At 35.9% G+C, this 13959-nt stretch overlaps 1 protein-coding gene across 3 annotated transcripts in view; it reads right to left on the bottom strand.

Moving 5' to 3' along the window:
* The window catches only part of trc (Serine/threonine-protein kinase tricornered), a 274402-nt gene that overhangs the window by 247130 nt on the left and 13313 nt on the right, over positions 1-13959 (bottom strand). Inside the window, exon 1 of one of the 3 annotated variants that reach the window (XM_090394421.1) lies at positions 4505-4536. The exons of the other annotated variants lie outside the window; for them this stretch is intronic. The gene's annotated coding sequence lies outside the window, so the exon portion shown is untranslated. Of the gene's footprint in view, positions 1-4504; positions 4537-13959 lie in introns of those variants that run through there. 3 annotated transcript variants of the gene reach the window in all.

Raw genomic sequence — 13959 nt, 5'->3', positions numbered from 1 at the left:
CACCACAACTCCAGATATACAGACCAGCCTATAATTTGAAGCTACAGCCTTATATGCAGTGGAACAATTTTACCCTCCTTCCACTCCCTTGGAACCTGTGCTGTTGCAAAACTCTTATTAAACAGGTATGCCAATGCTACTGCCAAATCCCTGGAATATTCCCTTAAGATGTGTGGTGATATGTCATCAAATCCTATCGCCTTATTAACATCAAAGTTATTTATTTCTTCAAATACCTCCTACTCACTCACAATTAAGCTATCCTCTCTCCTATGTTATCTACACTTAAGTTCCTCATGATTTCGCCCTGATCAGGATGAAACACCTTTATAAATTGATCACTGAATACTTCAACAATGTCTTCTGCAGCAGTTACCATTCTACCACTTTCATAGCTTTCCATGATCATTCTTCCTTCTACTTGCCACATATCTAAAAAACTCTCTAGGGTTTTTCTTAGCTTACTTTGCAATTTCTGCTCATACTCTACTTTTGTTTTCCTTACTAATTGAGTCACTCTCCTGGCTTGTTCTTTATATTCTTCATGTGACTGATTACCATTATTCATCTTGTACTTCCTCCAAAGTACTTTCTTTTTCCAGATTTCATGCTTAAGCTCCACATTCATCCATTTTACACCTACCTTATTCAGCTTTTGGCCTTTGGGATACATTCATACATTGATGCTGTTATGTGTTTTTTTGTAAGTTCCCATGCAGCATTTATTTCCTTACTGCTCAACTCCTTGTTCCAATGTATAGCTCAAAGTTGTCTCTTAAGCTGGTCATAATCACCAGCCTTATAATTCCACATATATCCTTTCCTCGCAAAAGTCTGCATATGACTAGCACAACACAGGTGATTACTTCATGATCACTTTCACCAACTGGAGGAAAATGTGAAACCCCTCTAACAATTACATCCTCTGATGAAACAATGAGATCTAGAACTCTTGATCCTCGTGCTGCCTGAGATAGTTATCTCTCTCTCTCTCAAGAACTCGAGAAATTCATTTTTCTTATTCTCAAATGCTATCTCTTCATTCCAATCTATACCACCATAATTAAAATCACCCATAATAATTACCCTTCCTTTGTTCACTAATCCAAGTTGTTTATACATTTCTTCATCACCACCTTCCACATTCCCAATCCTATAGCAACATCCAACTAAATATGTCTTCCTCTCAACCTCCACGTTAAACCACACTGCCTCATAACCATTGCCACTATTTCCCCCTTTCATTGCTGGCCTGGTTGGCCGAGTGGTTAGCATGTCCGCTCTCCAGCAAAGAGGCTGTGGGTTTGAATCCCACCGTGGGCATGGATGTTTGTGATTGTCCTACAAACTTTGTGTGGAAAGGGAATCTGCGACCCTACCACTTATTCTAGCAGAAGACATCATTGCCAAAACCATGTGAGGTATGGCAGTGACTATACAGCATCTACGGATGTCAAATGTGAAAATTTTTTTTTTTTTGTCTACCTTATGTGGACTTAATTTCCCTACTATCATCAGCAACACTCCCCTCCCTTCCTGCCCTTTCTATCCTCACGAAAAATACTGTGCCCTTCCATTTCTATTCCCATTACGATATCATCTTCATTCAATCATGTTTCACTTATTCCAATGATTTGGGGGCGAATAAACTCCATCACTGAAACCATTTCATCCCCCTTTATTTGTGATACTTCTGGCATTTGTAAACAAACACAACAATTCATTTTTAGGTCTATAGCCAGTCCTATCCAAGCTATATGTTGATTATGATTTCCCCACTACACCTGCCAAATCACCTTTATCACTGCTTACCACATATACCTGCTCAGTCTCCACTTCTCCACCCACACTGCAATATATTCCATCTTCATACATTCACTACCACTTTCAACATTCACTCCCTCTATGACAAGTCTCCCTGTCCACCCAAGCTCCCACTGTTTCCCTGTTCCTCTTGTATTCCTGTTCTCTCTTCCTCTCTCACACTACTGTTTCCACTGCCAACTGTAATTATGGAGACAAACTATTGTATTAGAGCACTTTATCACTCAATGTTCTTACACACAAACACAATAACACCAGCTACATTAAAATACACTAGTGAGCTAGAGCATAACTGCCTGGTCAACCAGCAACCCTAGCAGGACTCTAGTAAGGTAAAATAATAATAATTACATACATAAATATATTGTACATTGTATAACTACGTCAGTGGCTACTAGTTAGGGTTTAGTTTCCTATAGTCATGTAATTAAATTCTGTTTATTATTCAAAGACCACTGGTTCAGTTCAATTTCTATTCTTTCTGGTTTCTGTTCCAATTTATAGATTATTTATGGTTTGAAAACTGTTGAAGTTCTTTTCTAGATGTTATGTGGGCTGTAGATGAGCTATCCAAATCCTTGGATAGAAATATCAAGAATTTGGATAGCTGGCCAAAAAGAACAAAAAGAACACATGCAATATACAGTCATTGTGAGAAGATCAAGGCAGGATTAACTGCCCTGTCATAAGCAGTATCAGGTTTCTAAGAAGCCAGATTACTTGGCCATTACAGGCCATATTCAAAAGAGATGAGATTATTATTATTATTATTCCAGATCCTCATGGAGTCATAAAGCTCACTGTGGGAGGCATGCCTTAGCCAACACAAAGCCTATCATACCACTCTTTAAACTCATTCAACTGTCTGTACTCTCATCACCATCCCAGATAACACATTTCATGTTCCTGCCACTCTGTATTTAAAAAAAAAAAAAAAAACTCACTCCTTACTCTCTATTTCCTTTCACATCTTTGGAATGGCTTCCTGTCCTTGTTCTATCATGCGAAAACTTCCCCAGTATCAATCTGACAAATTTTAATTCTGTCATCCATTGTGCTTCCCAAGCTAGTTTTTAAGTCTATTATAATCACCTATCTTATAATTTCACATAAATTCCTTCCTCCTTGATATTTCTGTATGATTATTCAATCCTCCCAAGTCAGGACTACATGATTCTCTCACAAGCTGAGGGATTAAGCATGACATCTCAGTCATGATCAGATTCTCTGATGCTGTGGCAAAAACAAAACTCTTGATCCTCATGTTCTCTCCACCACAATATATTTATTTATCCCTCAAGCATTCTAGAAATCCAATTATGCTTCTATACCATACACTTCTATTCCATTACGACATCCTCCTGTCAAAAAAATTTCAATGATACCAATAATTCTTGTAGATAGGCTTGTACACTGGTTACTCATAACTATTAATTTTTCAAGACTATCCTACTATGGCCTTATTAACTCATTCTATCCACTTTTACACAGGTGTTTGGTTTCTGCAATATACAGGTTCTATAAACATTTCCATGGAAAATGTTCATATGAAATAACATCAATAATTCCTCCACTCTGTACTCAATCTGTTGGAACACATGCAACTGGCACCCAACAACATTCCTTCACAGTATAACCTGAAACCCATAGAACAAGTCCTACTTCATCCCTGCTACTATGGTGGAACAGTCTCTCTCCCTTAGGTTTTCTCAAGGAATACAATATAGAGGCTTTTAAATTAAATGCATAAACAAGTTTCTCCTTTCCTAATCTGCTACTCATACATGGTACTAATGTACTATAGGTTGATCAACCAACCTCTCTTGTATGGGTTCAAAATAAAATAAATAAATAAATAAAACTTACAAGATTCAGCCCATCATTCATCCCCCCAAAATATAGACATCATCAAATCTTTGCTGAATGGAGCAAATGTTATCTGCTCCAGTTCTGAGGATCTCCAACAAGAACTGGGCACCATCCAATGCATCATACTACAGAATGGCTTCACCTCAAAGATGTTTAATGCATTCTGGACACTTACAAACACTATCCTTAAGAACCCTGAATTTACAATGAGTCCATATTCCAGACAATGTAGGCATTTCCAAGGCAATTGAAAAGATGCAGTTTAAGTCCTACATTTTTCCCTATCAACAAAATCCCCTCCTGGTTACTATCTATGAAAAATAAATAATTCCCTCTCTCCATTCCTGATGTTTACCAGATTCAACGTGATTGCCTCTGCTCATACTTTGGACAAACAGGACATTCTGTTGAAATATGACTACAAGAACACCAGTCTTATATCAACAACAATAAACCTGAAAAATCTGGCCTTGCACAGAGCAGATAATTACCATATCTTGTGGTCCAATACTTTCACATCAGCACTGAGTTAGGTTTGAACAGTTATTTATGAGAGAGTGCTGAAGCACTTCTACACCACCCCAACTTAAATTGGAATAACCATCTATCCACTGCCAAGTTTTGGGAGAGTCCCATTCTCATAAATGGAAAGCAATAGCATGCTTCTCTTCCTCTCCTTTTTTTTTTTTTTAATATATATAACGATATGTCATTCAATCATTTTATTTATCTAATGTTTATTTTATTGCATTGCAAAGTTAACTGTTTTAATTGTAGCTTTAATTACAATTTCATTCTATTTTGTAACCACCTGACATGCCACTCAGCTCTGTAAATAGGATTTAATGTTCTTTGTTCTAACTTCACCTTGTGATTATACTGATGGACTGATGATTATCCATTAATTTCTGGCTGAAATATTTACAATAATAAAATTATTATTATTTATTCTTGTGAATACATATAATATATATAATAATCCTCAACAACCTCCTCAACATCTTAACCAACTCCAGATACACAGATTGGCCAATAATTTAAACTACAGCCTTATAACTACCTTTGTTAAGTGGAGCAATTTTACTCTCTTTTCGACTCCTTAGGGCCTTATGCTGTTTCAAGACTTGTTAAAGCATGCCAAGGCTTTTATTAATTCCCTGGAACACTCAAGACACATGTTCATATTTTATCAAGTCCTATTGCCTTATTGACATCAAGTTTAGTTAATTTCTCATACACCACTTGCTCGCTCACAAGAAGTACATCCTCTTCCATTTCCTGTACACTTAAGCTTCTCATGATATTAATGATGAAGATGAAATACCTTGAATTGATTTTTCACTGAATAGCTTAGTACTTATACACTGAATATTCAGTGTATAAGTACTAATTAGGCCACATCTGAATTTCTGTATAGAGATCTGCTTGGATATCTAGGTGGCAAGAAAATGACAGAAATTCCAGAGGATAGTGACTGTCACTGGATTATGAAATGTTGAGTATGAGGAGAGAATAAAGGAAATAGAGGAGGAGAAAGGTGATATGATTGAGACATATAAGTTAGTGAGAGAAGCCTATCAGATCAGTATAGGGAAGAGAGTATATAAGGTGACAGATGGCGGTGGAAGAATAAGAGGTCATCCCAAAAAACTTTGAGTCGTAAATGAAAAAGATGATTTTTCAAATGGCATGTGGTGAATGTGTAGAATACATTACCAGAATGAGTGGTGAATGCACCAATACAGAATGTTTAAAGCAAGTTTTAATGTTTAAAACTGTATGAAGCATATAGTTATCTGTGAGAGTTTTGCCTTCTGTGATGAGTCTTCTGATTCCATGGAGGCTCAAAAATCTATTTGAAAATTGTCTACATCATCACTTCACTTGAATTTGTTTCCCACTTAATAAGCTAATCTTCCCACTAAAGTGCAATATTGTAATTACATTTTCTTTCCTTGTTTTTGATGACCTGAATAAATCATCTTGTGGTTATTATTTAGAAGATATTCTAACCTGTTTCAATTATCTTGGAATTATATCAATTATAATTTTCAGTGCGACTATCACAGCGTTGTTGCTATAGCTTTCACAGCCCGGGGTGGTCCCTGAGTTTGCTGCCCCTCTCAATACAAACCAAAAATACTACAAAAAGTCAAAACGACATATAGGGTAAGGTTCAAAGTGCTGCACAGGACAGACCACCCCCTCCTAGCTACTACGCCACTGAACTATCAGTCCCACATACCAAAACAGTAATGCTGTAATTTTCAGCTAGATTCATCTCTTTTTTGTTAGTGTATCTTTATTTCTCTTACAGATAGTGTCATCTTAAATTCTTTTAAGGTTGTTCATGAAAGTAACTAAGTTTTTACTATTGACTTGCTTCCCTGATAAAAAGAGGATACTTGTTCAACTTGGTGACATGCTAATTGACACAATGTATAATGCTACCATCATAGTGCATGGTTTATTTTCAACCAATACTTTCTAATACTTACTTTTTGACTCACTTTACTACCAAAAAGGTAATATCTTCCCTAGATGACTTTCATTACCCAGTAGAATACCAGTAAAGTTTACTGGAGGCCTGAAACCTCCACACATGGCAACAGCCACTTCAGAGTTTCCTGTTCCTTCTCCCTCCTCCCCTTTCTTATAATGTGGTAACAACCAAAATGGTTGTTACCACACCACTTGCCACTGAGCAAGGTTTTGGTTCCCCTCCCCCTTTTATTACATATAGTATGGTACCAACCTTAATGACAAACCAAAACACTAGAGATCCTAAACCTCCTACATTCCAGGATGTAGCAGTAGAGAAATTTTGCAACTAGACAGTACATGGAACTGAACTTGATGGTAAAACATCAGAAAGCCTCCAGTAGCCAATGATAATTCATCTACCACTTACTCTATTAAATAATACATGGAGAAAGTTCGGAACACAAGGACTACATCCGTTTTCACAAGTACAGCCATTCTAGTCTTGCAGCCCATGCTCTGGATACACGCCACAGAATACGGTGGAAGAAAGCTACAGTAATACACCGTAGCAAATACAAATTCGAAAGACTATTTATGGAATCAGCCTCAGCCCTAAGAAACTCTCCAAAACTAAACAAATTTGGTTGTATGAGACTGCTCCAAATTTGGGAGGCTTACATCAGCAGACCTTCAGCCCAATGGCCAAGAACACCTACTTAGCCCACTAGGGGGCACCATCAGGACTTTTAGGAGAACAATAGCTTCATCACTTCTTTCTCAGTTACCGTGTTGTAGTGCCTACAACACAGCAACTATGTTGTAGTGCCTACGTACACGTGCTTTTTTTGTAAGTTCCTTTTGAAGATGGCAACGTGACGTTGACGAAATATCGGAAATATTTAATAAAGCGTAATTTAATTTATATTCGTATCTACGTTGTCAATTCCTTAAGTGATTTAGTGATGCATGTCTCATTAAATAACCAACTAAAGGGCATAACTCTTTGGCACATTCCTTAAATATGTGATGATATATCATCCATTCTCTCAGCTTTATTAACATCTAAACCCAAGCAACACTTGATAAAGTGCTGATTCTTTCACCTCTAATCCTACTAATATGTGCCTTGCTTTTATATGCTGCACATGTAACAAAGTATTCCTACTGCCTTTCATTTCTTAAAATTTCATTGTAAATCATTATATACAGATTAAATTCAAGAATAAGTGAAATTTTATGCAAAAATAAATAAAATTTTACATGTTATATTAAGAATATAAATAATTCATTACATTTCATTCAACTTGGAGATCAAGTTTTTTTTCTCCCCTGTATTTTATGCATGGCACACCATATATGCCTCAGCTCAAAAAATGTAAAAGATTTATGGACTATAAATTAAAGATGCCAAGAAATTATATTCTTGGTTGCATCCTTTATCCAAGTGTAAGCAAACAAAGTTTGTGCATTAAATAACTTTGTGACAGGGCAACTCATATATAGAGGCTAATGACTTCACATCACTTGCCTTATCCCATAATGCAATGCACATATCCTTACAGATATGTATAATGCTATGCATTATGCGAAGGGTTACTACCAGGACTGGTTTCGATCTTTACTGGGGCCTCATCAGTGGGAGCCAGACTCAGAAGTGATACTAAGGTTGAAGTAATGCAAAAGTCATATTTCCATATGCAAGTAGCCAAAAGATTAGAGATATTAGAGAGATATTACTTTCAACATTTATGGACTGTTAGGTTAAATGAGAAGAAGGAAATAGACTGGAGCATTCCAAAAATTAGAACAGCATTGCCAGAAGTGATCAAAAAATAGAAGTACTGGCAACAGTAATGGAAATGAAGTGGAAGAGCTTAGGCAGGAGTTGATGAAAATGAAGAGTGAAGTTAAATGTATGGAGAAGGAAACTGAACATTTAAAGAAGTGGCTCACTGATATTAATGAGAAGAAAGTTCATAGGAAATAGAAAGGATAACAGGATGATAGGATGGCACTGTATGAGGATTCATTCATTAGAAGTTTAGTGAATAATAGGATGCATGATATGTTTTCCAGGTAGTACACTAAAACAAATTTCTGATGCTTGGCATGGATGGAAAGAACAGGCAGATTTAGTGGAAGCAGTGGGCACAAATGACTTGGATGGTAAAACAAGGAATGTGGAAAAAGATCTGAAGAAGTTACCACAGGAAGTGATGGATAATGGTGTCATTAGAAAAGTGGTTAGCATGTTGCCCAAATATGAGTTGAGAAGGAGAGCAATGATAATGAATGACAAAGTAGCTAAAGTGTCAGGCAAAGGGTATGCCATTGTGACAGTGATCATTAAGTACTAGTTTAGGTGGCCAAACAGGAAAAAGTTGTCAAGAAATTTATTTTTGTGTGTGTGTGTGTGAGAGAGAGAGAGAGAAAAAATATAAAGTCAGTGATTATGAGAAGCTCTTAAGTTGAGAGAGAGAGAGAGAAAATATAAAGTCAGTGATTATGAGAAGCTCTTAAGTTGACTAGCATCAATACCATGGGTTGATGAGCTATGTGGAAAACATTAATAGAAAGGAGAATTGATTAGAAGTACCTCATACATGCAACATATAACTGTATACCAAGTATTTATGCAAATAAACAGAGCAGGTGGAGATGGATGAAAATACTGAAATCAAGCAAGAAGTGTGACAAAAGAAGATGTTATGAAGAAAGTAGAAGACAGCTTATAGTGAACAGATGCATACAAAATATAAACAGTCAAAACGTGACAAGCATGATAAAAAAAAAAGTATAATAAGAGAGGATACTGGCTTATTAACTCAAAGATAACCCAAGAGAATTCTTCTGAAATGTGGCAAGCAAGAAAAGTATAATTATGGAAGGGCGACACTGGTGAATAGTGATGATAACAAAATAACCACAGCAAAGGATGTAATAAAGTTATTTAATGACTTTGTTATTATTATTATATGACACCTCCTAGGGGTCCAAAGACCCATTGTAGGAAGGCACCCGTAATACAACTTCCTGTCTACACCCTCAATCCACCAACTATAGCGAACTGCAACATCTACACCAACGCAATCCACTGCCCACCACCACCAGCCTTTTCACAGACAGTTACAAAGTCATTAAATAACTTTATTACATCCGTTGCTTTAAATAACTTTACATCCAATTCGAGTTGCTTTAAATAACTTTACATCCAATTCGAGTTGCTTTAAATAACTTTACATCCAATTTGAACTCACAGCCAAAAGGCTGTGGGTTCGAATCCCGCCGATGAAGAGCAGATATGCTAACCACTCGGCAAACCAGGCCAACATATTGATTTTTCTGGCACATTATGAGTGTATATCGCATGTTGTACAACATCACTGGTGTAAGTGATGCTGTACAACATGCAGAAGGGAGACAAATAGAGGAATTAGAGGTGAAAGAATCAGATCTATCAAATGTTACTAGATATTAATAAGCTGTGGGGAATGGATGACATATTATGTATTTTTAAGGAATGTGCAAAATAGTTATGATCCTGACTGGTTATTTAACCCTTTAACTGCTACGGTCGAGTTAACTCAATATATATATATATATACATATATATATATATACACATATATATATATATACATATATATATATACAGGGTGTTCGGGATAAATTTGACATATTTATAATTAATTATATTTTTCCGTAAGTTACATGTATTAACACACACTTCTCTTCATTTAAAAGTTTGGACCCGTCTTCATTCATATACAAGATGTCAGAAAGGATGGATAGCTGGAACCCACCTGAATCATGGAAGAGAATAACTTGTATCATGATGATTCGTGCCCGCCATCAAAATAAGGATATTACGACTGCTGCCCAATGCTCCCTGAATACAGTAAAAACAATCAGGCATGAACTAGAGACTTGCAATGGTGACTACGAGGATGTAGCAAGAAGAAAGATCCCTAGCAGACGATCTGATTGCGTTCGTACAGCAGAATTCCTCGCAAATCTGCAGGAACAGGTGTTGAAGAACCCTGGCATTGGAATTCGGGCTTTGTTCGTGGAGTTGCTAACTGTAGTCAAGCCCTGGATAACAAGGGTAGCCAATGGTAGGCCGTATGTATGGCAGCAGGATTCGGCCCCTTGCCACACCTCTGGGAAAAGTCAAAAATGGTTGTCTGAAAATTTCTACGACTTCACCAGTCCAAATGTTTGGCCTCCAAACTCCCCAGACCTTAACCCCATGGATTATTTTGTATGGGGCGCAGTTGAAAAAGACACCAATCGCACTTCCAGTAATACAAAAGCCCAGTTAATGGATAAAATTAAAACAGTTTTTGCGGCCCTTCCCAGGGAGACTGTAGCATCAGCTTGTTCGAGGTTCCGAAGCAGAATTGAAGCTGTGATCAATGCTAATGGTGGTTATTTTGAGTAAATCTTGTTGATAGTATTGTAATTAACTCTGCCTGTAATGTTTTTTTGTCAATTCATTAAATTTAATAGATACAAAGAAGATTTTCTTTTTCCTTACGAAACTGTCAAATTTATCCCGAACACCCTGTATATATATATATATATATGTATATATATATATATATATATATATATATATATATATATATATATATATATATATAGAGAGAGAGAGAGAGAGAGAGAGAGAGAGAGAGAGAGTTAAATATATATTTAATATATTATTAAAAAAATTTAAAAAAAATCAGCTAACGCCTATTTGTTCCCATATAGGGAGTAATATATTATTATAAACATAATAATATATATTTATTAAATATAATATATAAAGTTAAATATATATTATTAAAGGATTAAATATATATATATTTAACTGCTACGGTCGAGTTAACTCGATATATATATATATATATATAGACTTTTTGAATCGAAGGTGAGTTAGCCGATCTCATATGGAGGTAGCAGGGTTTTTCCTCCTGGAAACTTGGGTTTTTCATCCTGCATACAGACAAATCGGCCCTTCAGAACACATGCAATTTACAGACAAAAAATACTAGTTGTGGTGGAGGCTGGTAGATGGCGAGAATTGTGTACTTAAGATGAAGAAGATTCTGGTGATTCTACATAAATTAATGTGCGTAATTTGCTTAATCAAGTGGATACCCCTTGATTATGCAAATTTTATAAAACACTATTATTGCCATTTTTGTGAGTGAACAAGTGTATATCAAGAATGTATGATGCTGTACGGACTTCTTAATTCAGTAAGAATTTTAATTGATTTTATTTATAAATTTTTTGCAAAATTAATTGAGCACATGGGATAATGTCAGTAGAATATAAAATCAGCAGTTAAAGGGTTAATGAAAGTTTTGCATGACACTCAATAAGCATGGTTCTAGGATAGAAGTTTCCAATTATAGACAAGTCACTGTATCTCCAGTTGTAGTCATGGTATTGGAGAAACCGGTTAGAAATAGAATACAGGACTGGGTTGATGGATACAGGAATCTATGATGGCAATGTGAGTTTGTAAACAACAGGTTTTGTTTTAGCAATCTACTTGCATCTTATGACAAGATGACAATGTATTGGATAAGGGAGATTCATATACAGTAGTCTTAGACTTTGTAAAGGCATTTGATAGAAAGTCACATTAAAAATGTTGATGTATAAACTGCAGGAGAGAGAAACAGATAACAGATTGGTTATCTGTTATCAAAAGCTACTTTTCAATAGACGGATTGAAGACTAGCTTTTGAATAATAGCAGCAAGTTGTGCATGATGGAGCAGTGTCTCAGTAGAGAAAAGTAACCAGTAGTGTGCCTGAGGGTTCTGTTCTTGGGCCCTGCTGTTTCACTCATTTGTTAATGATATTTCATGTGGATTGTCTGGGAATCTTCAAATGTTTGCTGATTATGCAATGTCAGGTAGAATTATCAGGAGTATTGTGGATGTCAATTCTCAACAGGAAGATTTTGACATTTAGCATGAAGAAAGGAATGGGGTTGTAGTTTTAATATTAATAAATGCAAGGTGCTACACTTTGGAAGGCAGAGATATAAGAGTGTGTACTATATTGGTGGCACTATACTTCAGTAGGTGGATGAGATTCAGGATCTTGGAATGATGGTTAACAGCGGACTAAAGTTTTGAGGTCACATTGAAAGTGTTGCAAAGAGTGCACATCATGTTGTTGCTGTGATAAGATGTACCTGGACAAGTATGGATTAGGAAGTGGTGGTGCACTTATAAGGCATTGGTCAGACCACACAAATTTGGTCACCCAGTTTTCATTGTGATATGGCAGTATTAGAGAGGATCCAGAAACAAATGACCTGAGTAATATTAGACTTTGGAATGTTGGTTATGCAGATTAGCTGAGGGAATATAGACTGCAGAGTTTGGTGGATAGGAGGAAAGAAGTGATATGACAAAATAACTTATTTTATAAGATATTTTGTATTAATATACAAAATATCTTATAAAAAGAGTGAGTTGGGAAGAATGAGAGGTAATCCCTGGATGTTACATAAAGATGTGAGAAAGAAGGGTGTGTGAGGAGCATATTTTTTTAGATGGAAAGTGGTGGGTGAGTGGAACTCATTGGCAGAATGCATTGTGAATGTAGGGAGCATAAAATATTAAGGTCAAATATGTAAACATGTTGCTAGTTAAGTAGGCCTCCTGCTATGAGTCTGCTTACTCCATGGATGTTAATGTAACAATGATATTATTTATACTGCATTGATTGAATGAGTTTGCAGATTGATGATTACTGATATATATTATTTCTGAGCCTCTAAAGAATTGAAGATTCATTGTGAATTTTTTCCCCCAAAAGCAGCTTATTTATTATAAAGTATAAATAAAAGATAAACTTATTGACACTGGAATTTTTTTTTTTTTAATTTCCTGTGCATTATAAAAAAGTTCAGTTTCTGCTACATCCAAATGTCGATTTATTTATTTTTTATAAAAACGTATTGACCCCTATATCACAAGTTTTTGACCTCAATATTCAGCATTAATGAGGCCTCTCTTGCATTTAGATATATTTTTCATTAAATTTAAATGCAAGCTCATTAATGCTAAATGTTGCACTTAAGTCCTTTTAATTTTAATTAAAGCAGTTTGGATGAAGAGATACTGGATTAATACTGGGGAGGATTCCTAAAGTGGAAAGAAAAATGGAGGAAGATGAGAGGCCATCTCTAAAGGTGATAATGAGAGTTTAATTTATAGTTAAATATACTATGGCAATTAAGGGAAAGGGAATCACATTTTTCATTTTACATGGAAAGTGACAGGTAACCAGCAAAGGTTGGTCGATTGGTAGAGCCTTGCTACTAATGGCTTGATAAGCAAGTTTGAGCACGGTTAGTAGTTGGAAGGGGCCAATTGTTCGATGCTGTTGGCACACTCACCCTCGATGAGTCTTTGGACTCCCTGGAGGTGTCACATAATGATGATAATAATAATAATAATAATAATAATGCTTTGCCACAGCATGCTATACTGATGAGTAATTCTTCCAGTCATTGGCTAAACAGATAGTGTAGCCATTTTACAACCAATACTATGGGTATGAATCCCACAGTGGGCATTATTTATGAATGTCTTTAGGTGGGAGACGAATTTCAGTACCTGTGCCTAAAGCAGCTTGAAAGATTTCCTTGTTTGTTGTTTACAGCTAGGTTTATTCCTAAATCAGACTAAATCTCCTTGATCAGACTACACATGATCAAGAGTGTGTGTGTACTTGGTCTACTATACATAAATCTAGTTATTTGGTATATCTG

The sequence above is a fragment of the Typopeltis vanoorti genome, chromosome 6 (assembly GCF_054136105.1).
Source record: "Typopeltis vanoorti isolate ZY-2024b chromosome 6, IOZ_Tvanoo_1.0, whole genome shotgun sequence".
Taxonomy (NCBI): domain Eukaryota; kingdom Metazoa; phylum Arthropoda; class Arachnida; order Uropygi; family Thelyphonidae; genus Typopeltis; species Typopeltis vanoorti.
The sequence above is the reverse complement of the archived record's forward strand: the minus strand, read 5'-3'. Positions and strand labels throughout refer to the sequence as shown.